The sequence below is a fragment of the Nyctereutes procyonoides genome, unplaced genomic scaffold (assembly GCF_905146905.1).
Source record: "Nyctereutes procyonoides isolate TBG_1078 unplaced genomic scaffold, NYPRO_anot_genome, whole genome shotgun sequence".
NCBI classification, from domain to species: Eukaryota; Metazoa; Chordata; class Mammalia; order Carnivora; family Canidae; genus Nyctereutes; species Nyctereutes procyonoides.
The window spans coordinates 983,976-1,011,634 of record NW_026575030.1 but is presented as its reverse complement, the minus strand read 5'-3'; the positions used below and the strand labels follow the sequence as shown (position 1 = coordinate 1,011,634).

Here is a 27,659-nt window from a genome sequence, read left to right as displayed (position 1 = left end):
TGGATTCAGTTGTAGGCACCATTTTCTTAAAAAGTGGCTGCTAATATTTAGGGTGAAAAAATTTGGTTATGAAAATGTATTGGATCATAATAACTGTTACAATACCATTAAAATAAAAGACATTGTCTTTCAAAAATGTCCTAAGTTTCAGTTATGACATATGGCAATTTTAGACTATGGTTTAGTACAACAAAAGAATTTAAACAGTCCTTTGGATTTTGTTGTAGATTTCCTTGAACTCTAGGTGACCAGAATTCTGTTCACTTTTTCTTTGTTTGTGTCTCTACCATAAAGGAATGGAAGAAACTGTTTCCTAGCAGCAATTGATTTCTTTCGGTTGGAAGGTCATGTGATCTGATAGCATTTCTGAAGGTAAATACCAAGAGTAGACAGTTGCCGGTCACCAATAATTAAAGTCCTTATTTATGCATATGGTTTTGTAAGTTACTCTGGGAAAGCTTTTCTGTGGCTAGAAGATCTAAACAAGAAGATGGATACCTTAAGAAGAAAGCATTTAAAAAACATGTCCTCTTTACTCCTTTAGCTACAACTAAATATGCAAAGCATAGGCTCTCTGATTCCCTTTTCAGGATAAAGATAATAAGTGCAGCTGGTCCAAAGGGATCTAAACAGCAATTGTACAAATGGCAATGATGTCAAGGGAACTCCTCTGAGCAAGTTGACAGCAGTTCTCTGGGGGCATTCTGGGAGCATCTCATTTCCCGTGGGTGCTGCGTGACTTATAGCATCCAGCTGGAGGAAGGTGGAAATAGACTGCTGCTGTGCTCTTTTATTATCCTGTTTTCCACCCCAGTATCCTGTTTGATCCTGTTTCTTTCTCCTATTTTCTTCCTGAAACTTTCTGGGACTGCATTTTTTTTTCTTTTTTTTCTGGGACTGCATTTGAAATGAATTTATTTTTCTTTAAAAGAAGCCATATGTAGTCTATGCCTTTCTTACCATTTACCCATCCACCTATCCAAAGGCAGAAGCAAACATCAATTTAACTGACCAGCAAGTGTTGAAGTTGTTCAAGATCGCCTTGCCATGAGCTTTGTAGAAGTTGCATTTGGGGGCTTGGATTTCACTGATAGCCAATAGTTGTCTTTGCACATCACAATTAGCCACATGAACTGCAGTTTGATTGCTGTAATTACAAAGAGTGATATCTGCTCCCTTTTCCAGAAGAAATTCAACAACCTGCAACACCACAACATTCTTATTTAGCATTTTTGAGTGCAAATAGTATCTTCAAGGCTATTCAGAAAACTTAGACATGGCTTTGATTCATGATGTAGGAAAGGAGAATAAGAGGGGCATAAAAAATGAAGAGTTGATTTGAATGCAAATGACTGCTATGCCTTTTTTAAATTAGGAAAACAAAAATCTCCATGACGTGAATGATTTGGGGATGCTATTCTTTTTAAAGATTTTATTTTTAAAAAATAATCTCTATACCCAACATGGGGCTTGAGTTTATAACCCTGAGATCAAGAGTCACATGCTTGCAGCACCTGGGTGACTCAGTTGGTTAAGTGTCTGACTTTGGCTCAGGTCATAATCTCAGGGTCCTGGGATTGAGCTTATTTGGGCTCCATTCTCAGCAGGGAGTCTGCTTCTCCCTTTTACCCTGTCCATCCCCCATGCTTGCACTGCCTTTGTCTCTCTCTTTCAAATACATAAATGAAATCTTTTTTTTAAAAAAAAAGAGCTGGCCAGGCACCTCTTGGGGATACTATTCTTTTCTTAAAACTAGAAGTCTGTGAGTATATTATGTTAAATCCACATAAAGCATCATGTCCTATTAGTATGATCCCTAATTTAAAATACAAAACCTGGGCAGCCCTGGTGGCTCAGCAGTTTAGCACCGCCTACAGCCTAGGGCCTGATCCTGGAGACCTGGGATCAAGTCCCACGTCGGGCTCCCTGCATGGAGCCTGCTTCTCCCTCTGCCTGTGTCTCTGCCTCTCTCTCTCTCTCTCTCTGTGTGTTTCTCACAAATAAATAGATAATGTCTTTTTAAAAACAAACAAAACAAAACCTGGGCTCCTGGGTGGTTCAATCAGTTAAGCATCTGCCTTTGGCTCAGGTCATGATCCAAGTGTCATGGGATCCAACCCAGTCTTGAGTTCTCTGCTCAATGGGGAGTCTGCTTTTCCCTACCCCTGCTCTTGTGCCCACACACTCTCTCTCTCCTTCTCAAATAAATAAATGAAATCTTTTTAAAAAATAAAATATAAACCCCCCAAATTTAGACATACATTCCTGAATGTTGCAAATATTTCCACAAGTATTTCTAGGGAGAAAATAAATGCTATTCAAAATGTTGAATGCATAATTTATTCAACAAATAAGATGGAGTGATTAGCCTGGGTCAAGAACTGTCCTTGGTGCTGAGAATCCAACAATGAACAAGGCAGGGACCAGCCTTTAAGACACTTACAAACTAATGAGGAACAGAGACAGATAAAAAGGCAATTGTGACACAGTGTGATAAATGTAATGATAAGGTAAATATAGGAGACAGAGGGTGCCAATTAAAAGAAATGAATTAAGCTGTCTTGGGGGGTCTAGGAAGACATTTTGAAGAAAATCATGTCTAAGCTGAGAACTGAGAGATCAGACTCAGTTAACCAGATAAAGACTGGGGGAAAGATTGTTTCAAGCAAAAGATACAGTGTAAACAAGGTACTGTAGATGTTATGGACTGAATTATTTCTCCTCAAAATTCATATGTTGAAGCCCTAATCTCCAATGTGACTATATCTGGGGAGGGGCCTCTAGGATGTAATTAAGGTTACATGAGGTTATAGAAATGGGGCCCTGATCTGATAAGATTAGTGTAATTTTAAGAGACATAGGAGGACTTGTTCTCCTCTCTGCCAAATGAGGACACAAAGAGAAGGTGGCCATCTATAAGCCAGGAGAAAAGCTCTCACCAAAAACCAGATTGTCTAGAATCTTGATATTGAACTTCTCAGTTTCCAGAACTATGAAAAAATTAATTTCTATTGTTTAAACTACTCAGCCGTAGTATGTTTGCTATGGAAAGCCCAAGATGACTAATACAGAGGACAAGGGCTGCCTGGATGGCTCAGCAGTTGAGTGTCTGCCTTCGGCTCAGAGTGTGATCCCGAGTCTGGAGATTGAGTCCCGCATTGACCTCCCTGAATGGAGCCTGCTTCTCCCTCTGCCTGTGTCTCTGCCTCTTTCTCTGTATCTCTTATGAATAAATAAATAAAAACTTTTTAAAAGTAATACAGAGGACAAAAGAACAAATAACATTCAAAGCTCTGGAAGGAATTAGACATGGTTGGAGTTCAGTATGGAGGAAGGAGGATAAGGAAATGTGATGGAGAAATCAATAGTAGCTAAATCCTGAAAGAGTTTACCAACTTCTTCTAGGAATTAGATTTGTATCTTCAGGGCAATAGGAAGCCAGCAAAGATTTTAAACAGAGAGATGACATGATTAGATCAGCACTTCAAAAAAAAAATCACTAAGGAAGAACAGAAGTTGGGAGACCAATGAGATTACTCAGCGGCCTCATGGAGAGAAAATGGTGACCAAACCAGGGAAGTGGCAGTGGAAATGGAGGAACAACTGAGGGCAAAATCAGGAACATTTAGGAAGTAGAACTGATTAGATATGGGTGTTGATTATGAGCCAGAAATCAAGACAATTCCCAGGTTTTTCACTTCAGTCCATTTTTGTCTAGCTTCCCTACTGCCACTGAGGACCAGACCACTAAGATCTTTGGCCTAAAACAGTACAAAAACCTTCTGCTAGGTCTCTCCAATTTCCAAATACCTTTGTCTAAAATGTCTAAAACTCATTACAATGGATAAATTCAAAAAGTCAGATGACAGTAAGTGTTGACAAGGATGTGAAGAAGTTGGAACTCTTATACACTGTCGTGAATGGTACAGCCAATTTATTATTTTTAAAAATATTTTATTTATTTATTTATAAGAGAAAAAGAGAAAGGCTGAGACACAGGCAGAGGGAGAAGCAGGCTTCCTGCAAGGAGCCTGATGCAGGACTCAATCCCATACCCCAGGATCAGGGCCTGAGCCAAAGGCAGATGCTTAACCGCTGAAACACCCAGGCATCCTGGTATGGCCACTTTAAAAAACATTCTGGTCATTCCTCAAATGATTAAGCATAGAGTTCCCATATGACCCAGTAATTCCACCCCTAGGAATTCAAGGAGTGGAATGAAAGAGAAATGAAAACATATGACCACATAAGCACTTGTATACAAATGTTTGCAACAGCTTCATTCATAGTAACCAAAATGGAAACAACCCAAATTTCCATCTATGGACAAATGAATAAATAAAATGTGGTAGGGGATCCCTGGGTGGCGCAGCGGTTTGGCGCCTGCCTTTGGCCCAGGGCACGATCCTGGAAACCCGGGATCGACTCCCACGTCGGGCTCCCAGTGCATGGAGCCTGTTTCTCCCTCTGCCTGTGTCTCTGCCTCTCTTTCTCTCTCTCCCTGTGTGACTATCATAAATAAATAAAAATTTAAAAAAAAAGAATTTAAAAAAAATAAAATGTGGTATACTCACATGATGGAATATTAGTCAGCTATGAAAAGGAATGAAGTGATGATACATGCTACAGCATGAACCTTGGAAACAGTCTGCTAAGTAAAAGAAGCCAATCACGAAAGACCACATGCTGTATGATTCTGTTTATGTGGAAGTCCAGAATATGAAGATCTATAGAGACAGAAAGTAGATTAGTGGTTGCTTAGGGCTAACATAAGAAGAAGGAAGAAAGATTGAAAGTGATGGAAATAGCATTCAGTGTTTCTTTTGGGGGGGCAGATAAGTGGGCAGTTCTTTTTGAGATGATGAAAATGTTTAAAATTGACTGTGGTGATGACTGCACATTCATGTGAGTATGCTAAAACCCACTGAATTCCACATCCTAAATGGATGAATTGTATGACATGTGGAGTATGTCTCAACAAAGCCCTTTTTAAAAATACCTTTGCATGTATTTGTAGTCCTGTAGGATCTGGGTCCCACCTCCCTTTCCAGCCTCATTTTGTGTCACTCTTTCCCCTTCCTCTGCAAGTTCTCAAATACGCAAGTTTTTTCCTAACCAAAAGCCTTTCTCTGTTATTCTCTCTTCCCCAAATGTTCTTCAAATGTCATCCTTTATCATTCTTTTAGTCTTAGCATAAATGTAACCATAACAGTGAGGATTTTCCTCACCACCTTATCAAAAGAGGATTCACTACTGGTTACTTCAAAGAATTAACAGCAATTTGTAATTTAATTAAGTGCTTTTTGTTTCTTTATTTGTTGTGGTTCACCTTCATTAGAATGTAAGTCCACATTGTAAGACATCTTATTACAAGAATAAATGTTTTAGGAATGAGTGAATGAATGATTTAAGATAAATAGATGCTGATGCTATTTAATAAAATGGAAAGCACTGATCCTGGTGTTCCTCAGGAGAATTAGATTTGGGGAGAAAAACAATGAAGAAAATGTGGGCATGCTGTGTTTGAGATCTGTGACATTTAAGTGGAGATACATAGTTGAAGCTCAACATACTATATATATATATATATATATATATATATATATATATATATAATTTAGGTGAGAGATGTGGACTAAGGCACAGAACTGGGATCCATCTCTATATTACTAAGGAACACCAATATTTAATGGATGAAAAGAAAGAATCCATAATGAGACTAGAGAGATATTGCCTGGGAGGGGGGAGGAAAACCAAAAGGAAGCTAATGGAAGAAAGCATTTCCAGAAAAATTGGTGTCTAATGTGGCTAAGACCTGAAAGGTCATGAAGGACATTATAGGTCACATCGGCAAGAGAAGTTTCAATTGACTGGTAGGGAACAATGCCAGACTGCAGTAATTTGAAGAGGTGAGAAAGTGGAGGCAGTGAGGACTGATCAGAGAAACATCCTTTAGAGGGGCTGTTGGAAGACAATGCTCTTCCACACAAAAACGTGTGTTTTGTAGGTCTTGTGAGCAGAGGCGCTGACTGCCTTTGTTCTAGATTACGCTTTCAAAGATGTTTATGTAGTGAATGACTTTGCAAGATAGAGATAGTGTCTCTTTTTGGAGCATTGGAAAAACATGCCCACCACCCATTATAAAAGACTCAGGTTTCCCCTCTTTTTATTCAACCCACTGCATATAAGGGTATCACTTCTTCATGTTGCCCTGTGGAAATGGGCTCCAGGAAATACAGGAAGTCTTGATACTCTGACCATTACTGTTGGGAATAGTTAACTGTCATTTTTCTCTGACCCAGGACTTCTCAGACTCTGAAAATGTGGTAGGCTGACCTTTTGGGCGGTAAGTAAGGAAAAATCTCAGATGCTTCGGAAGATGAGATGATGAGAGAGACAAAAATGACCTAGGAAGAATGAGGGCTTCATGGGATAATTAATGAGATTTATAGAAAATTCATGGGAAGTGGTAGCAAATATGTTGACCAAACTGTATGGTCAATTGGTCAATAAATGATCTTCCATCTTCTTGACTACTAATGGCCCTTTAAGGAACCGGGTGGTAGTTAAAGGCTGAGTACCAGAAAATAAGTTCAAAAACAACTGCTCCCTGGTTTTTAATAATTTTTCTATGGCCGCTATCTTCCTCACCAATATGGCAGTCAGCCTTAGTCCATGCCACTATAACAAATAATACAAGATTTGTCCTGGTTGGGCAGAAAATTCTACGCCCTTTCAGACAACAGTTACAGAGATGCATATCTTCACTTAGCAGGAAAGAAGGAAAATTCATGACTAATGCAGGCAAAAACCAGGGAAACTTTGAACTTTGGCTCATTCATTTGGGATATGGGTAGTGAGGTGCATTATATTTGTTAAGGAAGAGTGATAATAGTTATATTACAGCTGACCCCTTCCTGCTGACAACCATTTATCAACCATTTAATGATGATAAAGCTCTTAGAATTTTTTGCAGTGGATTTTAGCTACTATAAGGGAACTTTAGCCCTTTTGGGGAGATTTCCTTGAGGCAGACAGATTCCCATGATAAACCAAGTAGGGTTCCAGGTTCTTACTGCCTTGGATTGGTTTGTAATACTGATGAAGATGGCCCCCTGGAAAGATAGAAAATGACACAAAGAAATCTAGCAAATTTTTGTGATTAGCCCCACTGCCCTAGAAAATGTCCTTATCTTTTATGTTAAAACCAGGTGAAAATGTAAAGATGTTATCATGACAAAGGGTCAGCCAATGATTCAGATTAAGGTGGAATCCTTAAAAAAAAAAAAAAATCCTGCTTTGAAAGCCAAGCCTGAGTCAACCAAAGGGTTGCAGCTCCAGTCAGAAAGCAATGTGGCTGTGGCCACTAAGTGAAGGATCCCTGAGGTTAAAATAGATGGTGTAAAGACCTCAACACGGGATAGAGGGCTTTGTAAGGACCAAAAACATTAGAAGATCATTTTGTTGAACAGCAAGAAACTTCAATGCTTCTGGAAACCAAAAGTAAATATGCCTTGCTTATTGGTCTGGAGCCACTCTCCTTCACCATATTCCTATTCCCTCCCTCCCTCTATACCCTGACCTCAGCTGCTTTGAGGAAAAAGATCATTTTAAGTGGGACTAAGGATACCAAGTCTTCAAAGGCACTGACATGACTATGTTGATGAATGTTAGGGATGGAGAGACAAACTTTTATGGCTCTCTTAGATTCAGATTCCCAAGTCATCATTCTGCTTATCCCTTGGGAAAAATAAGTGTCTGGATTCAGCTAATGGTGTTTGAGGAAAGTTTTCAGTAGGGAAGGAAAGCTTATATGATTCTGTAGGCAGGGCCCTTTGGGCCAATTCAGTGGATTATTGCTGTGGCTTCTTTCTGAATGTATCAGAATTAATGTGGTATACATGTACACTTCTTAGTCCCATTAAGTATCAAGAGGATCCTTCTGATCATGAAGAGCGAGTATGCAGAGAAGTGCTAGTATCTTTAGAATTCCTGATCCTTTGGAGTCTCCATGACTGATAATTTTGTCAGCTGGGGAACTTCTGGTGAAAGGAGGCAGTCTCTATCTGGATGTTTCTTGAGGATTTGAACTTGTTGCCTTCTTGGCATGTCTAGTAGGTATACCACTTTTAAAAAGCAGATATTAGGGATGCCTGGTCGGCTCAGTCAGTGGAGCATGTAACTTGATCTAGGGGTTGTGAGTTTAAGCCCCACATTGGGTGTAGAAATGATTTTTTAAATAATAAATAAATAAATAAATAAATAAATAAATAAATAAATACATGCTTATATTACCTTGCTATGCTAGTGGGTTCTTTTTAAAACTTAATGCATTATGCAAGGAGATCTTGTGGCTCTCAGGTCCAATATTCCCATTTGAGGGGAAACTAGAACTCAATGACTAACAAGGTAGGAAAGGCCCAACAAGCCTTAATTGTCAAGTGGAAATGGTGTATTTAAGAATTTAACCATCCTGGGTACATTGACATTTTTGCCTTACATGAAAAAGTGGGATCTTTTCCTTTGTTGGGAATTTAACCCCCCATTCCACCACCTGAAGCAAAACTACTGGCTTAAGCGTATTTTGTTTCACAGGATTCCCCTAAGTGCCTGGGCCTGTGTCACTTATGGTTCAGCCAAGATGAAACCTGATGGTGCGTACTGGGCTATTGCAGTTGGTTGGCCTCAGTGCCAGCTATGAAGAACTGACAATGGACATGGTTGTTCCACTCAGTGGATAAATCTCAAGATTGTTCTCATACCTCTAACCAATACTCCCCTTGATGAGCCTTGCTATATTTTTACTGATTCTTAGCCTGCTGCCAATAACCTAGCTGTTGGGTCTGCCTCTTAGAAAATTATAGATTTGCAGATTAAAAACACTTCTATTTAGGGCCATGAGCAGTGGAAGCAAACTCTCTGGGTCATCTCATGTAGAAGCCCATGGCAAGAATCCATTCTCTGATGAGATAGACTGGAATAAAACTACTGATTGATGCTGTACAACCCAGATTGCCTCATTGCTGTCTGAATCCATCATCATATTAGACATGGCAACACAGCCACCAACACAGACAGGGCAAAAAGTAGAGAACTGTTATAGGGGTGAAGTCGTAGCCACTGAAATGGGATACACAGACTTTGTAGTGGTTGAGGGAGACCAACAACCCTGGTACCTAAAGAGAGAGCATCTTCAACCTCGTAAGGTACAGGGAAGGAAGGGACGTTGATGACCTTTGTTCTTTAGAACCACCCAGGGAGTTTTCTTTGTCAAAGAAAATGTCTTTGTATGTGTCTCTCTTGAACTGTTCAAAGCACCTTAAATGTAACTGACTACTGGGTCTTCCATCCGTTGCCAGACAGTCCTGATCATGATTTGATTGCCAATGCCCCTTAGCCTTACCAAGAAGTCTATTTCTAATTGCAGCTGACAGCCCCACCTTTTGCACTTTTCATGTAAATCACTTGTATGCACCTCCAGATTTCTTCCCACTCCCATCCCCACAGCCATCACTTCTCATTCTGTGGGGGTGAATGAATGATGCTTGGCTGTTGGCAGGGATAAACAGGACTGATAATCCTCTCAAATCAAGGGCCAGACTCAATTATTCAGATTGAACTGGGAATCCTAAGACCAACCAGCCAGCTGAGAGATCACATGGAGACACTGTCAACCTGTGCCCCCTGACTAATGTAGGTCCCACTTAGAGGAACCCAATAATTGAGAACACCACCTTTTTGTCCCCAAGGGGTACTCCCAGGATTATATCTCTTGTAGAGAAAACTAGCATTAACTTGCATGGCTCCTGAAAACATAAAGACTTAAGCTTTAGGAGTGGTCATAAGAGATCTTCAAATCTTCAAGTAAATACCATCAGTAGATGATGTAGCCTCAGACGACTTCAGAACTTTCTCCAAAATGAAGCTACCATTGGTTACTTGAGGGAGTTTCCCAGAGGGATTGCTGACTTGTCATTTATGTGCCCCTTGTGGACAATTATCCCTAAGTCAGATGTCCAATTAGAAAAAGTAGAACAAAATTTGTTCCTGCCTTTAGCTAAAATTATAGATGATACCACCTCATCCCTGCAAGGCATTCAGGTTAGCACTCAAGTTCGCTGGCCATGGTTGTTATGAATGACAAAACTGCCCTAGACTTCCTCCTTGTGGGCCAAGGTGAAGTCTGAATGGTTAATACAGACTACTATACCTGGGTTGATGCCTTGGACCAAGTGAGAAGATCAACAGAGAACTTAAGGAGAAAGCCATCTGGCTTATGGGATTTGTTCAGTCAGAGGAGTTTAGGACCATGGATGGCATGGTTGACACTAGTGTACAATATGGCCTTGTTCTGCTGCTTGGAGTTCTATCGATAGCAGCTTTAACTGAATGTTGTATGTATGAAACAAATTAATGGATTTAGTTCTAGCTTCTGTTGGTCAAATTAATCAGAATGGTGTGTGCATGGGAAAATTCACCAGAAGCTAAGACAATGTAGAAATGAAGGGTAGATATTTTTAGGAGACAAGTCTCTCTGGGTCTTTCACATTTCTACAAGTCTTATGAGCAGAAGGACTGACTGTCTTTGCCCCAGACTTTATTCTCAAGCTTATTTGTCTACTGAACAGCCTTGGAAGCAAGGAGTAGATTTTCTTACTACCCATTACAAAAGACTTGGGTTCCCTAAATTTAGAGTCCTCTCCTATAATCCAACCTACTGTCTGAACAGGAATCACCTGGTCTTCTTCCTACCATCCTGTGGCTAATACTATTGTTATGAGTAATAAACTGCCCTTTATCTCTAACTCAGTTCTATTTCTTATGCTGAGGATCTAAGAAATTGGGGCAGGCCAGCTTGTTCGCTTGTAAGCAGGGTAAAATCTTAGATCTTTCCTAGTTCTTGACATAGATCTGCAGATGAAGTCTGAGTGAAGAAAGGATGTGGTTGGAGGAGAATGTGGGATCAGTGGAGGTATTTATTTATTTGTGCTCCATCAGAAAGGAGATATCTAAGCATATTAATTTCTAATGGAAAGTAGCATCATTGTCTTTAATAACATGAATATGGAAAGCACCCATGTGTCCTTCAAAGTAGGACAGACAGATAAGTTGTGGCACAAATGGAATACTAGATAGCAGTAAAAATAAAAAACACAGCTATGTGCCTCAAAATGGGTGAATCTCAAAAACACAATAATGAAGAGAAGGAGCAAGTTACAAAGGAACGCATGTAGTATGAGTTTTTTTTTTATAAAGTTCAAAGACAGGAAAAAGTAAATTATGCCTTATTTAGGAACATAAGCAGAGATGGCAAAACAAAGGAAATAATTGACCCCAAATTCAGGATAATGATTATGAAGGGTGAGGACACAATTCAGGAGCAGCATATAAAAGGCTTTTGAGGCATGACAACATTTTAATTTTTGGCTTGGATGGTAGGAACATGGGTGCCAGTGTCATTATTTTTCTTTAAGTTGTATATACATTTTTTAGCATATAAGCTACATTTTATAATTTATTTAAAAGTGTTAATAGAAAGGAGTCAAAAGAGGGGAAAAAACTAAGAAGATAGTCAGGAAAAAGGCTATGGAGATGGTTAGGCAGGGTTGAGGGTCCACTTCCATTTAGACTCTCAAGAACTTATAGAGGCATCAACCTGCTCAGTTGAGTGAAATTTGTCTTTTTCATCCTAGAGTCCCCATTCTAGTCCCTTTCTAAGTCCCCATTCTAAGCCCTTTCCTATTCCCCTTGAAGCCTGCCTTCAGACCTTCTTTCATGGAGGTAAGTGATTATGCTACTCGGAAACATCCCATTCTTGGAATCCTTAGCTTTAAAGATTACCCAGGGGCCCCAGGACATCACATGGGTACCTCTGTTAGATTTTCTTCTGCTGCAGTAATAAGAGGTGTATTCCCAGTCTTTGAATGCTGTAAGTTAAGGTTTCCAAGGACGGAATGGACTTTAGTAATATAGTCACAGATGAGTTCCATGTCACCCCTTGAAACTACTTCCAGGAAATCATGAATCCGTTTATTTTTATTCATCTTGCTAATTCCATATAATTGCCTGCCAAAGAAGAGAAACAATTTAATTAAATGAAAGCCAACAAAGCATGGGTGGTTCAAATGTGATATAACCTATTTTTAGTGTCACCTTTTTTCTTTTTCTTTTTTTTTAAGATTTTATTTATTTATTCATGAGAGAGAGAGAGAGAGAGAGAGAGAGAGAGAGGCAGAGACACAGGCAGAGGGAGAAGCAGGCTCCATGCAGGGAGCATGACGTGGGACTCGATCCTGGGTCTCCAGGATCACCCCCTGGGCTGAAGGTGGCGCTAAACCGCTGAGCCATCCAGGGATCCCTCACCTTTTTTCTTCTTTTATGTATAAAATAACAGTTTTAAGACAACTTTGAAATAGAGGAAAACTCAGTAATCCCATCAGCCTTGCATATGTTTTAAATTAGAAATAACAATTTTCACCATCACTTTGTGAGATCTGCTGTGGGACAGGAGAAAGGATGGATCAACATCAGGGTGGAAACAACAGAGGGTCTGGAGCTTGAAAGAACCTGGGTTTGATCCCTCCTGCACAGTGTTAATGTTGAGCATGTCATTTAACCCCTCCAAGCTTAATTTCCTCATCTCTAAAATGGAAATAACAATCTCCCCTTCAAATGGTTGGTAAGGATCTGAAATACTACATACATTTTATTGGTGAAAATTCGTGTAGGATTTTATTTTCTCTAGCGTTGTTTATTAAAATCCCTGTAACTATTTTCTTTATGAAAATCCTATTTTCCTAACAATACTATAAATTCCTCAGTAGGAGGAACATATCATGCCCTACACATTTGTATCCTCAATAACTCTAGTACAATGTGAGTCATTGAAGAGCATGGTAGCCACTGTTCCAGTTTTTCCAGGAAAGTCCTTATTTTAAATATCCAAATCATTGAAATATCTCTTAGAGTGCAATTTTTGAAGTCCCTGGATTACCTCCCCCATGGAGCCTCTTGCTGTTGGAATCAGCCCAGAATCATTTGTCAGACTCTATATTCCACTTCAGCTTTTGATACCATAGTCACTGTACCTAGGCACATGCTATTTCATTGAAGTGATAATTTAGTTCCAATGAACTCACATTTTGTTGAAAGCAAGAAAACAAAACACCTATTTCATAGTACAATTTGGTGGATAAAAGTTAACAAAAGTAAACAAGAAAATGTCTAGAATTAGTCTTTGATGTTCTAAATAGACACATGCCTTCAAAATTCATAGGCCAAACTACATAGAGCCTTCTTTTTCAAAGAGAACATGTATTTCATTCCAGAAATAGTACTCTTTGATAAATCCATCCATTCATTTAAGAGGATAATATATGTCCTTCAGTTGCTTTCATTGACCTGTCACAATAAAATATAACATAAAATAGGACAAAATGGGAGAAAAACATTATGATTAAGTGTCAAAGCAAACAATGAATAATGAATCTTATGATGCCAGAGAAATGAGATGATCATGTGACTGGAGCACTCCATGGGCAAAGGGTATCGATAATATTTAGAGAGCTGGAGTGAGGAGGAAAGGACAGTTTTCATGAGGGGAAGAGCATGAACAAGGCCCATGGCCAGGGTCAATGAGGAGAGAGTGGACAGGATGGAAATTTACACTTTACTTCTAAATAGTTGGGGAAGCCCATGCACAGTTTTGAGTAGTGCCTTTTAGGAACACTGGTACTTTGAGAAGATTATTATGATAGAGAATTGAAAGGCAAAAGTTGAAAGCAAAGCTTAAGGATTTGTGACTGATTGGCCTTAGAAAATGAAAAATGGGTCCAAGAAGATGTGTTTGGGCAACTGGGGAAGACCTGATGTTGGAGTGGGCAGGCATTTGCTTTTACAGAACGATAATCAATGAGGCCAGCAACAAAACCAGCATGTAAGTAGGGTGTCTTGTTTCCTTGACTCTCCAAGAAATGTGGCTTTAGGATAGTGCAGTTTCCTAAACTAGTTTGAGCATGAAAATTATGCTGTCCCCTTGTTATGAATAAAGATTCCCAGGTTCCTTTTAGCATGTATGGAATGAGGCTGGAGACTCCTCTCATTTTTTGTTTTAATTAAAATAATTTAAAAGACTCATTTAATTTTTTAAATAGACTTGTTTTAAATATTTTAATTTTTTTTAAATCTTTTTTTTTTATTTATGATAGTCACACAGTGAGAGAGAGAGAGGCAGAGACATAGGCAGAGGGAGAAGCAGGCTCCATGCACCGGGAGCCCGACATGGGATTCGATCCCGGGTCTCCAGGATCACACCCTGGGCCAAAGGCAAGCGCCAAACCGCCGCGCCACCCAGGGATCCCTGTTTTAAATATTTTAGACTTTACTTTTTAGAGTAGTTTTAGGTTCGCAACAAAATTGAGTGGAAAGTAGAGTCCTCATATACCCCTTGACACCAAACATACCCAGCATCCAGCACCACATTGGTACATTTGTTACAACTGAAGAACATACATTGACACATAATTATCACTCAAAGTTCAGAATTTACTCTTAGGGCTCACTCTTGGTGTTGTACACTCTAGGACTTTGGACAATTATATAATGATATATACTCACCTTTATACTATTAGAGTAGTTTCCCCTAAAAATCCTTTGTGCTCCACCTATTTCAACTCCCTGACCCTGAACTCTGAACAACTACTTTTTTACTGTCTCTAGGACACACTTTTTTTTTTTTTTGCTCAGTAATTCACGTGATTGATTTTTTTTGCATCATCAGATGACTTCTAGAAACACTGACTTAGTGTTTAGAATTCAATCCACAATCTTTCTTGGAATTTGTTTTCTGTTCTTTTCTTTTTGAAGATTTATTTATTTAATTGAGAGAGAGAGTGTGTGTGTGTGCTAAAGAGAGAGAGAGAGAGAGAAAGAGTAAGAGCATGGGGCAAGGAGCAGAGAGAGAGAATCTTCAAGTAGCCTCCCTGCTGAGTGCAGAGCCTGATGCAGGGCCAGTGCCATGATGGATGAGTTCACAGCCTGAGCCAAAACCAAGAGTCAGACACTTAACTGACTCAGCCACCCAGGTGCCACTTGTTTTATTTTCTAATTGATATTTAACATTACCACTTATTTTGTTTTAAACTACTTAGAATAAATACTATTTTTTCCCTAAATTTCTAACAGAGAACAAATTGAAATAGAGAATCAATTCCTCAAGTCTCTCTCCCATTTTTTCACAGTGCTGTTATATCATCATCATCAGCAGCAGCAACAGCATATAATAACAATGGTAATATCCAACATTTATTGAATGTTTACTATATGCCATATGCTATTCTAAATGCTTTACATATATTTTATCTACTTAATTACAAACAGCACCATCAGGAGAGTAGTAGTATTATCTATATTTTATAGATGAGGAAAATGAAGCACAGGTGTTGGTAAAATGGGCTCTCTCACATGGGAGACATGCAGGTGCTAGTGCCCAAAAAGACTCAGTGAAACTGATATTTAAAGGAACATTTGTAAGATAGACCTATTTTCACTTCTTTGGATCCTGGGTAGAGAGAGTTGGATTAATTATACCCATTAGCAATGTGGGGCTGGGTCTAGTTTTCCTCTTGTTTTATTTTTTCTTTCTTGAACTCTTATCTCCTCTCCTACTCCCCTCTGCCTCACAGGACCGAATCTGATGCACCCAAGAAGTATCCTCAGATAGTAGATATCTTTAAAAGAATATATACAGTTATGTGTATGTGCATGTCTTAAATTTAACTATGTTACTTACTTTTAATGTAATTCTTTGTTTACAAGCTTTAATCTTGTACTTATGTGTATCTCTGGTTGTTTGCTTCTAAGGGCTGCATCATATGGCTCCACCATACCTGATTATCCTTGGTTACAGACGTTTAAATTGCCTCCAACTTCCCACTCCATAAACCACACTGCAAGAAATATCCCTGTTCAGGCCTTTTAATGCACTGTGCAAAAAGCTTCTCTAAGGTGAATGAGTCGAATGTATTTAATTTCACGAACTGCTAGATTATTCTCTAGGATGGCTGCACCAATTCATACTCCCACTAGTAGTGATTGTTTTCTTTAAACTCTTCTAAGGGAAGCAGACATTTGGTCGACTGCTGTCACTTAATCATCATTATCCTTACCATTAACATTGAATAAGCAGTGTACTTGGAATGTTGCTAGGGGCTGATTGAAAGATATACTCAAAATTAGGCCATAGAAAAATTTAAAATCAGCGTACATATCTGTCCCATCAAATGACTTTGAAACTTAGATTTATCTACTTATTTTTGAAAATGCAATAGTATTTGCAATACCACAGGTAAAAGTAAAGCTGAAAATCACATATTCAAATAACGACGAGGCAAGAAATATATATTCATATCACCAGTTTATTCATAAAGTGGAAATAAAATCCCAAAGATATTTCTTTGCAAAGTTATCACCCCTAGCAATGAAATGACAATGGATGTTCAGGAGTTGCAACTTAATTCTTTAATGTTACCTTTAAGCAAGAGCATTTCACAAGTATCTGCCATTCCAATAAAAAATACACATTAAGATTTAAACCAACCTATTATAAGGCTGTAATGTTCACTCTACTGGAATTATGATTATTATTTTTTTAAGTAGGCTCTATTCCCAACGTGGGGCTTGAACTCACAACCCTGAGGTAAGAGTCACCCGTTCTACCAACAGCCAGCCAGGTGCCCCTGGAATTAAAAATTTTTTTAAAAAAAGAGTGAAACTGAATTATAAACTGAAAGTTATCAAATCAAATCACTACAGTACTGGGCAATGTGGTCATTATTTGGTCATCCATTGTCTCACACACTTAGTCGTGGTTGGAGGAAGGCAATGAAGATTGAATCAGTGTATAGCAGTATTCCTATACACAGGTAAGCTCCTTCAATTAACAAGGACAGACCCACATTGCTTTTTCTTAGTGAGTTTCATTTCCTCTTCTGATCTTCAATGTGCACATGTCCAAGTTTTTTTTTTTTAATAAGAAAACGTTTCTCAATTTTCCTTTTAGGATTGTTTTGATCAATGATTTTTAAGCAATAATGTTTCATTCCACAGGGGTTTCTGGTTTAGCATCTAGTAAACCCAGTGTTTTATCTTTCACTGTATGCATGGTTAGTCTCCTTGTAAAACAAAGTGTTTTATTACATTATACATTTCATTTGGAATCTTCTGTAATTAAGAGTTAAAGCAATGGGAATCCCTTTTCATGTTGAGAAAATATGGCCAGGTCACATATATACAGTACTGAGTGTTTACAAGAAGACTTACACAATTCAAAGTTCATATTTAAGTGACTAAACTAAAATAAAAGATGTCTCTGTGTATAATTAAATCCAAGCAAGTATGTTTTCTTGCCCTTACCAGTTTAGCCTGTGATCTAGAGGCATTTACATAAAGTATTAAAAAGGATTGTCTTGATACTCGAAAAATCAAAGTTTATTATAGCAATTCTAAGGGTTTAATTATTTCAGATTAGGACATAGTTTCTCTATCACTTTACCTGATGTTCTTCCTCTGGGCACCCTTTGGAGAGAAAAAAATCTGCAACATAGGGCAATACCTAAAATGTGCTGAAAAGTGGAGATTTGGCTTACCTAGGTTGCGTTTTGCCGAGGGATACACAGTTGAAGAAAGACCGAGAAAAACAGCAGTCAACGTCATCCTAATTTATTGTGACACTGATTTCTGGGAAGGCTGTCAACCCACACTTCAGTAAAGGATCCATTTAAAAGCAGCATAGATACAGATTTATTTTCTTTGATTATTTTCCAACGTTGCACAGCTCAAAGTACTTAAAAAAATAATTAAAGCTGGTTCTGTGTGCACAAACCTTTCAGTTAGCTGCAAAGAGACTGCTTAGTTTACGGGTTGTCACCCAGGCAACCATCCACTGTGCATTTAGCTTTGAGAATTGAAGGCAGGACAATCTCATCCAGGAAGGAAAACAAGCATTGCACACTCCTTAAAGTTGCTGTTTAAGTGCTTGAAGGAGTTGGACCCTAGTGTACTTCCATGGTTGGCACAATTGCCATTATCATCTTATCCACTGAGACATTCTCCAGGAAAGCTATACCTTTGTAATTGCCATAATGTACCAGAAGGATCCCTTTCCAAATCTAAATATAAGTTACAGAGCAAGAGACTCCAATTGGATATCCCCAAACTGTTTGTATTCTTAGAATCATGCTTGAAAGAGCACTAGTGAATGGACATTCCTACATCTGAACATTTATTTTGTCTAGATTTGTGATTTTTCCCAAGCAAAGTCTTTAGGAAATGGACTGTATTTTTGTCTGAGTCATAAATGCTAATAAACCCGGATGAAAGAGGCTTTAAATTGTGGACTACAAAAACACTCATGAGGAAGTAGACTCAGGGCACTCTAAAACATAGTGTCATCTGCCATTTGTGTGCTGCTAGAATTTTTATGCCACCTACTGAAGGATCCTGGGGATTTTCTTCTACAGACATATTTGTTATATATACTCAACTGCAAAGGGTGCAAATATTTTATTGTAACAACAGGTGACATTTATTAAATTCTTACTAGGTTAGTCCTTTATGTTAATGAAGTCATTGAACCCCCACAACAACTCTAAAGAGTTGATTCTATAATCACCATCATTCCCCATGCTACAGAGGAGAACTCTAAGGCTTTGAAGAAATTTTAAGCTAATAAATGGTAGAGCTAGGGACTGAATCAAAGCAGCCTGACCACAATGTTGAAGTATTCACCACTTTTACTATGCTAACACCACACACACACACACACACACACACACACACACACTCACATATTTCTCTGGTGAGTGAACACTTCAGGGTAAAATTGTTAGGTTTATGTATATTCTTTCATCACCCCATTCAGCCTAAAGTGCTTTGACACTAATCCAAGCACGTACAGGCTATTACTCTGTTTTACTTTCTACATCCTTCCATGTTTCTGCTGCCAGGAGGATAGTACTCTTTCTTAGCTTTTATGCCAGGAGAAAGTCATAGGTACTGTACTTTCTTTTTTCTTTCTTTCTTTTTTTTTTTTTAAGATTTTATATTTATTTATTCACGAGAGACACACACAGAGAGAGGCAGAGACACAGGCAGAGGGAGAAGCAGGCTCCATGCAGGGAGCCTGACATGGGACTCCATCTGGGGTCTCCAGGATCACACCCTGGGCTGAAGGTGGTGCTAAACCGCTAAGCCACCCCGTCTGCCCCAGTACTGTACATTCTGATGCTTAGGATTTCTGCAGGATTATCCTTGGGCTCAGACTGGTCTACAATCCATGAATCTTTCTATTTGGTTTCTATTTCTATCTTTCTGTTGGTTTCTCAAAGAGTAGTCCTCCCTTTGCCTCATTTTGAGAAATATTCATTCAAATCATGTGTTTCCAAGAAACATGTTTTCAGAAGTAGTGGCAAGATAAGCATGCAAAACAAGGACAATCCCATGTTTGCCCCTTATCCTCAGAGGATATACTTCAAGACCTGCAGTGAATGCCTAAAAACTCAGATAGTACGGAACCCTCTACATGCTGTTTTTTCCGATATGTGCATACTACAATAAAGTTTAATTTATAAATTAGGCACAGTAAGAGAACAGCAATGATAATTACTAATGGAATAAACAATCATGACATTATACCGTAATAAAAGTTATATGAATTGGTCTTTCTCTCAAAATAACTTTTTTTTTTAAATTTTTTTTGTTTTATTTATTTATGATAGGCACACAGTGAGAGAGAGAGAGGCAGAGACACAGGCAGAGGGAGAAGCAGGCTCCATGCACCGGGAGCCCGACGTGGGATTCGATCCCGGGTCTCCAGGATCGCGCCCTGGGCCAAAGGCAGGCACCAAACCGCTGCGCCACCCAGGGATCCCCTCTCAAAATAACTTATGGTACTGTGCTCACTCTTCTAGTGATGCTGTGAGATGGTAATATGCCTATGTGATGAGATGAAGTGAAGGGAATGGCGCAGGTATTGTGATGTACAGTCAGGCTACTACTGACCTTTTTTTTTTTTAAAGATTTTATTTATTTATTCACGAGAGATACAGAGAGAGGGGTAGAGACATAGGCAGGGAAAAAAGCAGGCTCCCTGCAGGGAGCCCGATGTGAGACTTGATTCCAGAACCCTGCGATCTCCTCCGAGTCAAAGGCAGATTCTCAATCACTGAGCACCCAGGTGCCCCTACTACTGACCTTCTGACGATTTGTCAAAAGGAGGATAATCTGTTTCTGGAGGGTGGTTGATCACAGGGAACTAAAACTACAGAAAGCGGGACATCTGGGTGTCTCTCTGTGTGTCTCTCATTTGTAATCAATAAATAAAATCTTAAAAAAAAAACTATGGAAAGCAAAACCACAAAGGGAGGGAGGACTCTTGTATTAGGTGAGGGCACCACAAAGCCATGTAGAAGACCCTAGGGAAGCTCGTAACCTTCTGAGTTGGAAGGGCTGGGGTATAGAAATTTGCTAGGGCTTCCATAACAAAATACCACAGATGATGTGGCTTATGCAACAGAAGTTTATTTCCTCACAATTCTGCAGGCTAAGAATTCAAAATCCACATGCTGGCAAGTTTGGTGTCTCCTGAGGCCCCTTTCGTTGGCTTCCAGTTAGCTGATTCTCATTGTTCTCATAGGGTCTTTTCTCTGGGCACAAGACCCCTGCTGTCTCTCCACATGACCTAGTCTTCTTTTTAAAATAAGAAGGCCAATATGATTGGATTAGGGGCCATGCTAATGACCTCATTCACCTGTTCACCTCTGTAAAAGTCTTACCTCCAAATATAATCACATGCTGAGGTACTAGGAATTAGGGCTTCAACATATGAATTTTGGGGGAACATAGTTCAGCTCATAACAGCATAGGGAATCTTCAGAGAAGAGATAATTATCTGAGCTGAAATTTGAAGGACAAATAGTTCATCAGATAAACCACAGAGAAAAGGATACTGCAGGTCAACTAAACAACAGTATGTCCAGAGGAAAGATAAAAGCATGAAATGTTAAAAATATTGTGTTTGTATGTATGTGTGTGGTTGGAATTCAGAATACATGTGGGGGTGATAGGGGTAGAGGAGAAGTGAGGCTAATTTCAGCTGAATTGGGAGACATTAAAAGATTTTATTCATGAGGAGACATGATGAAATCTGTATTTTAGGAAGATCCTCCTGACAGCAGGAATGAAAATTAATTGAAGCAGAAGGGCAGATAGAAATGTTAAAAGATTATTGTAATAGGTTAGAAAAAAATGATGAAGACATAACCTGAATCAATGGCAGAAAAGATAAATGACCACAGAAAAACAAGTGAAAGTTTTGAAATCACTCTTTATAGGAGAGGAATACAAATGGCCAGGAAATACATTTAAATCAGTTAACCTCACTAGGGATCAGGAAAATATAAATCAAACCAAGTTTTATTTAGCATATGGACAAAAGTTTAAAAGACTTATATTATTAAATGCATGGGGAAGTGGCAACTTTTAAACACTATTAGAGGGTATGTAAATTTGTAACGCTCATTTTGGACATTGTAATCTGGTGCTATCTACTACTTTTTAAAATGCACACGCTCTTCAACTTGATATTCCCATTTCTCAGTATTCATCGTGGAGTAATTCCAACAGGTGATCACAAAGATGCAGGTATAATAAAATTTTACCCTAGTATTTTTTTATTTTTAATTTTATTTTCTTTTTAAAATTTTATGTATGTATGTATGTATGTATTTATTTATTTATGGGGGGAGGGTCAGAGGAAGAAGGAGAGAGAGAATCTTAAGCAGGCTCCACACCCAACATAGAGCTTGATGTAGGGCTTAACACAATGCTCTGCCTCATAACCCTGAGGTGATGACCTGAGCCAAAATCAAGAACCAGATGCTTAACCAAATGAGCCACCCAGGCACTGTTTTGGAGTTTTTTTGTTTTTTGTTTTGTTTTTAGAGAGAAGGTAGGATCTTCTTCGAAAACATTTTTAGAAAATTTATTTCAGAAAATTTCAAATATGCAAAATAAACAGTATAGTATAATGAACCCCTCTGTACTTGCCACCATCTATGGATGTTATTAATAGCTTTAAATAGTAGATCATTTATATGTCAAGTCACAGAAGACAAATAAAAAGTAGTACATTTATTCTTTGAATTATGGAATGCTGTGCAGCTGTATATAGAAGGAAGAAAGAGCTTTATATCATGTCCTAAATGGGCTCCAAATCATATAGTACAGTAAAAAAAGCAGGTTGCTAAATAATGCATATATGATAGTATGATACTGCTATGATGAGGTTCAGAGCGCGTGTTCAGGAGCCAGCCACTTAGGAGGTATATAACTTGGCCAAGTTACCTATGGTCTTTCTGCCTTAGTTTCCTCAGCAGTAAAATAAGGGCAGTATCTACTTCACAGGGTAATTGTAAGATTAAATGAGTTAATGCAGGTAAAACACTTAGAAGAATACTTGGTGCATATTAAATATTAGACGTTCCTAGTGCAAAAAGTGATTTAAAAAGGCAAAACTATATATTTCATATATACAAATATGTATGTTTAGGAAAGGTCTGAAAGGATTCATGCTTAATTAGTATTAGTGATTTTATCTTTCTTTTAAAAGATTTTATTTATTTATCTGAGAGAGAAAGACAGCATGCACACAATCAGGGGAAGCAGCAGAGGGGGAGAAAGAAGTAGGCTCCCCACTGAGCCGGGAACCCAATGTGGGGCTCCATACCAGGACTGACCCTCCCATACCTTGAGGGTATGGAAATTGAAAAGACGGTTAAGGAGGCCATTTGTTTTATGCATATGATTTGCATCTTTTATGATAAGACAGTCCTATTACTTGTATAATACTTGAACAATTTAAATTAAAATATGATTCCCAGGTCTTCCTTTGGTGACAGTGATGTAAGGATCTCATACCAGGCAATTTATTGCAGTACATAAATGGGCCAATGCAAGGGACAGAGATAAGTGGAAACTATTAGATTACCTGCAGCAAAATAGCAGAAGCAGATGAGATGGAAATCAGTCCATCTAGTTTAGTTAGAAACTAGACTGAAGTGAATGTTAAAAGGGATCTGAGCAGATCAACAAGCAATTGGAGATGCTATTAATGTAGAAGTACTGAGACTTAGAACAAAAGAAGGTCAGGAGCAGACCTAAGATTTTGCATTTATTTATTAAAGATTTTATTTATTTATTCATGAGAGACACAGATTGAGAGAGAGGCAGAGACACAGGCAGAGGGGGAAGCAGGCTCCATGCAGGGACCCTGACACAGGACTTGATCCCAGGCCCACAGGATCACACCCTGGGCTGAAGGCAGTGCTGAACCGCTGAACCACCCAAGCTGCCCATGATTTTGTATTTATTAATCACGTGTGGTGAAAAGAGTTCACTCTCCCTAATAAGGAAAGATTGGAGTTTAAATAAGAATATGCTTGTGTAAAACATGTAACCAATCATACATATACACACATACACACATGCTTAGAAGGATATGATTATTCCGTAAACTTGTACACAATTCTCATGACTCTTCAATTAATTTTTGCATCCTACATTCTGAGTTCAAGACCTATTAACATATTTAAGAAATGGAAACACAAAAACTTGGACAAACTAAATCAACCTTCTGACAAGTACTGTTCTTAGCTGAATCTACTAGACATGTGACACACTTAAGAATTGGAACTGGCTGTTCTTGACTTATTATCATCTTGAAGGACTTCAATTTTTTCACACCTGAAGCTTCCTGAGGGCAGGCACCTTGTTTTTATGTTTTTGTTTTCCAGTTTATTTTTTTTTATTTTTTTTTATTTATTTATGATAGAGAGAGAGAGAGAGAGAGAGAGAGAGGCAGAGACACAGGCAGAGGGAGAAGCAGGCTCCATGCACCGGGAGCCCGACGTGGGATTCGATCCCGGGTCTCCAGGATCGCGCCCTGGGCCAAAGGCTGGCGCTAAACCGCTGCGCCACCCAGGGATCCCTGTTTTCCAGTTTCTACAAAGTGCCAGGCACATACTGGCTGCTTTTAATAAATGTTTAGTGAATGAAGAAATGACAGAATGAGTGGTAAGTGACTTAAGACTGTGAATGAAGGAGTGAATAAACCACTTCTCTTAAAATTCTCTGGAGACTTCTTTTTTTTTAATTTTTTTAAAATATTTTTTAATTTATATTTATTTATGATAGTCACAGAGAGAGAGAGAGAGGGGCAGAGACACAGGCAGAGGGAGAAGCAGGCTCCATGCACCGGGAACCCGATGTGGGACTCGATGTGGGACTCGATCCTGGGTCTCCAGGATCGCGCCCTGGGCCAAAGGCAGGCGCCAAACCGCTGCGCCACCCAGGGATCCCTCTCTGGAGACTTCTTGGCTTAGTGATTGTACCTCTTTCTAGTTCTAGAAATAGGAGAGTACTTATTTAGAATATAAAATATTGTGTGTGTGTGTTCCTGGGGCACCTGGGTGGCTCAGTTGGTTAAGCGTCCAACTTTTGATTTCAGCTCAGGTTATGATTTCAGGGTCATGAGATGGAGCCCCGCATCGGGCTCTGCACTCAGCAGTGAGTCTGCTTGAGATTCTCTCTCTACCTCTCCCTGTGTCCCTTCCTCCCCCAAATAAATAAATAATCTTAAAAAAAAATGTGTGTGTGTTCTGAAAGATCACCCGGATATGTTCCTCCCACTGGTTTTGAAAGGAGTTTGAATAAGTTGGATTAACCATCATGCATCCCTTTCTAAGCCGTATCATATTTATGTCTTATCTCAGACTGTGAGCACCTCAAGGGATTATTCTTTGACTCTCTCTGCGGGATTGACCACAGTGCTATGACCAGGACTATGATACAGTCCTGTGACAAATACTGCTGAATGAATGAAAAAATGTTGTCTGAGGATGTTGCCTTGGATATTTCTCTTTGGAGAGTTTCTTATTTTCATAGCATGTGTTTGTCTTCCAGCTGTACCTTCTATTGTAGTTGTTCTCCGTGCACAGACATCCAGGTAGATGAGGATGGTGTAGTCCCACTGCTGTTGCTCCTCTCAATGTTTGCTGTCTCACTAAGGCCTAATTAAACTGTTATGCCCCCACATTCCTCTGAGGACTATGCCAAGGGCGATTTTTTTCCAGGCATCTAATCTCTTAAATTGCCTAAGCATCAAAATTCTCCCCCTGGCTATTATTGGTTAACACCTTGAAATAACTGAAAATTTTGCCAATGAGGAAATGTGCTTGCAACAGAAAAACCTTGCCTTTGGATGTGTGGCCAAAGAGCTCTTAATACTGAAGAAACAATCTTTTCTGCCTCATGCACCAGTGAAAATCTAATAAAAATGTGTCTCTCCTGGGTACTTTACATCATTAGCATCTTGGCTTCACACTTTGCTTTAACAAATAACTTATTTTAAAAGTTTCTCCAGGGAGAAGACAAGAAGCCAAAAATATCTTGGAAGAAAACTTTACCTAGCAACCCGATGAGGCTGTTTCATACAGTTTCTAAAGTTTAACTTCATGCAGGAAAATCTTTGTGATTTTTTAGTCTCTCATTTTGGTGTGTACTGAAACATCTTCATGGCTAAGCAGGGAGGAAAAAAACCCCTAATGCCTTAATGTGAGTAGCACTTTCTGGTTTTATAGTAAATTCGTTATAAAATGCTACCACCACAGTTGATCGCCTACTACATGTCACGACATTGTGCTAAACATTTTACATAAGTTTGTAGAACTTAATCTTTGCCACAATCCTTTGCAATAAGAGTCCTATTTTACTAACGAAGCCAGTGGAGTTTAGAAGAGTTGCCTCCAGTCATATTGTAGTTAGTAAAAGGCTGAACCTGGATTTGTCTGACCTTAAATCCTACAGACTTATTTCACTTGGTGGGACTCTAAAAAAGTGAACAAGTAATTCTTTCACATGAACAAATCTCCCAATGTCTATATCTGTATCCAGGAATCTTTTTATTCCCTTCTTTCCCTTCTCAGAAAAAGCCAACCTAACCAACCACCTAGCCTTCCTTCCCTCATGGTATACCTGCTCTGAATTCCACCTTTCTGCACAACTCCACAGAGTGCTACTTGAAAGGTGATCTGGGTGGGGGGCACCTCTTGAAGCGAAACTTCTAAATGCAATGTGAATGGCGCCCCCTGGAGTTGTGTAACCAGCAGCTCTGGATTTCCTCCTCTCTCCTTATCTGGAACTTCAACTCTCCCACTTCCCTTCATCATCAGTCTCTCTCTCATAGATTATTATCCATACACAAACATATCTGCTCTTCTCTGCCTTAAAGACAAACAAAGGACAACCCCAAGAAGCATCAACAATCAATCACGCTTGATCCTATATTCCTGTCTCATGTGCTTTTCAGCAGCTGTCAATATTTACCATCTTGAAACATTTCCTCTCCCGGGTTTTGTGCCATCACTCTTTCCTTACTTTCCCATTTCTCAAGCCATTCCTTTCTTCCTTCTTTCACTGGATTCTTTTCCTTACCCATTCTCTAAATATAAAATGTTTTCAGGGGCAGCCTCCGGGTGGCTCAGGGGTTTAGCGCCGCCTTCAGCCCAGGGCGTGATCCTGGAGACCTGGGATCGAGTCCCACGTTGGTCTCCCTGCATGGAGCCTGCTTCTCCTTCTGCCTGTGTCTCTGCCTTTCTCTCTCTCTCTGTGTATTCTCATGAATAAATAAATAAAATCTTAAAAAAAAAAAAACCCTTCAGTGCTCATTACATCATGTGCCCTCCTTAATGTCCATCACCCGGTTACCCCATTCGCCCAGGGCTCTCCCCCCCCCTTTTTTTTCTTTTCTGTATTATTTTCTTAAATAGCTCTTTTTTTTTTTTTTTTATTGCTCTCTTGCTGAAAACGTTTCAGTGACTTTCATTGTGTTTTAAATAAAGTCCAACTCCAGGGGTGCCTGGGTGGCTCAGTTGATTCAGCATCTGCCTTTGGCTCAGGTCATGAGTCCATGGTCCTGGGATGGAGCCCCACATTGGGCTCCCGGCTTGGTAGAGAGCCTGCTTTTCTCTTTCCTGCCTGCAGCTCCCCCTGCTTGTGCGACCCCTCTCTGCCAAATAAATAAATAAATAAATAAATATTAAAAAAAAAAAAGTCCATCTCTGGCCTAGAAGGCTTTATATGGTGTAGCCCATTTCTACCTCTCCAACTTCAACACAAACACTGCTCTAGGTGCCCTCTTTCTTTTGGTTTATTGGATGGATCAGACTTTCCCCACCTTTGATCCTCTAGACATGCTTAGAAGCCTTTCCCACTTGCAGTCTTATTCTTTTTTTTTTAAGATTTTATTTATTTATTCATGATAGACATAGATAGAGAGAGAGGGGGGCAGAGACACAGGCAGAGGGAGAAGCAGGCTCCATGCAGGGAGCCTGACGTGAGACTCGATCCCAGGGCTCCAGGATCACGCCCTTGGCCAAAGGCAGGCACTAAACCGCTGAGCCACCCAGGGACTCCCCTTGCAGTCTTATTCTTATAAGAATCTTATATATGCCACAACATTGTGCTAACCATTTTACATAGGTTTGTAGAACTTAATCTTTGCCACAATCCTTTGCAATGAGTCCTATGTTACTAATCTTATTCTT

The 27,659-nt window shown here is 39.2% G+C and overlaps 1 protein-coding gene across 1 annotated transcript in view; it reads right to left on the bottom strand.

The window, feature by feature from the left end:
• Positions 1–27,659, bottom strand: part of MAP3K19 (mitogen-activated protein kinase kinase kinase 19) — a 66,511-nt gene that overhangs the window by 38,682 nt on the left and 170 nt on the right. The window lies entirely within an intron of this gene.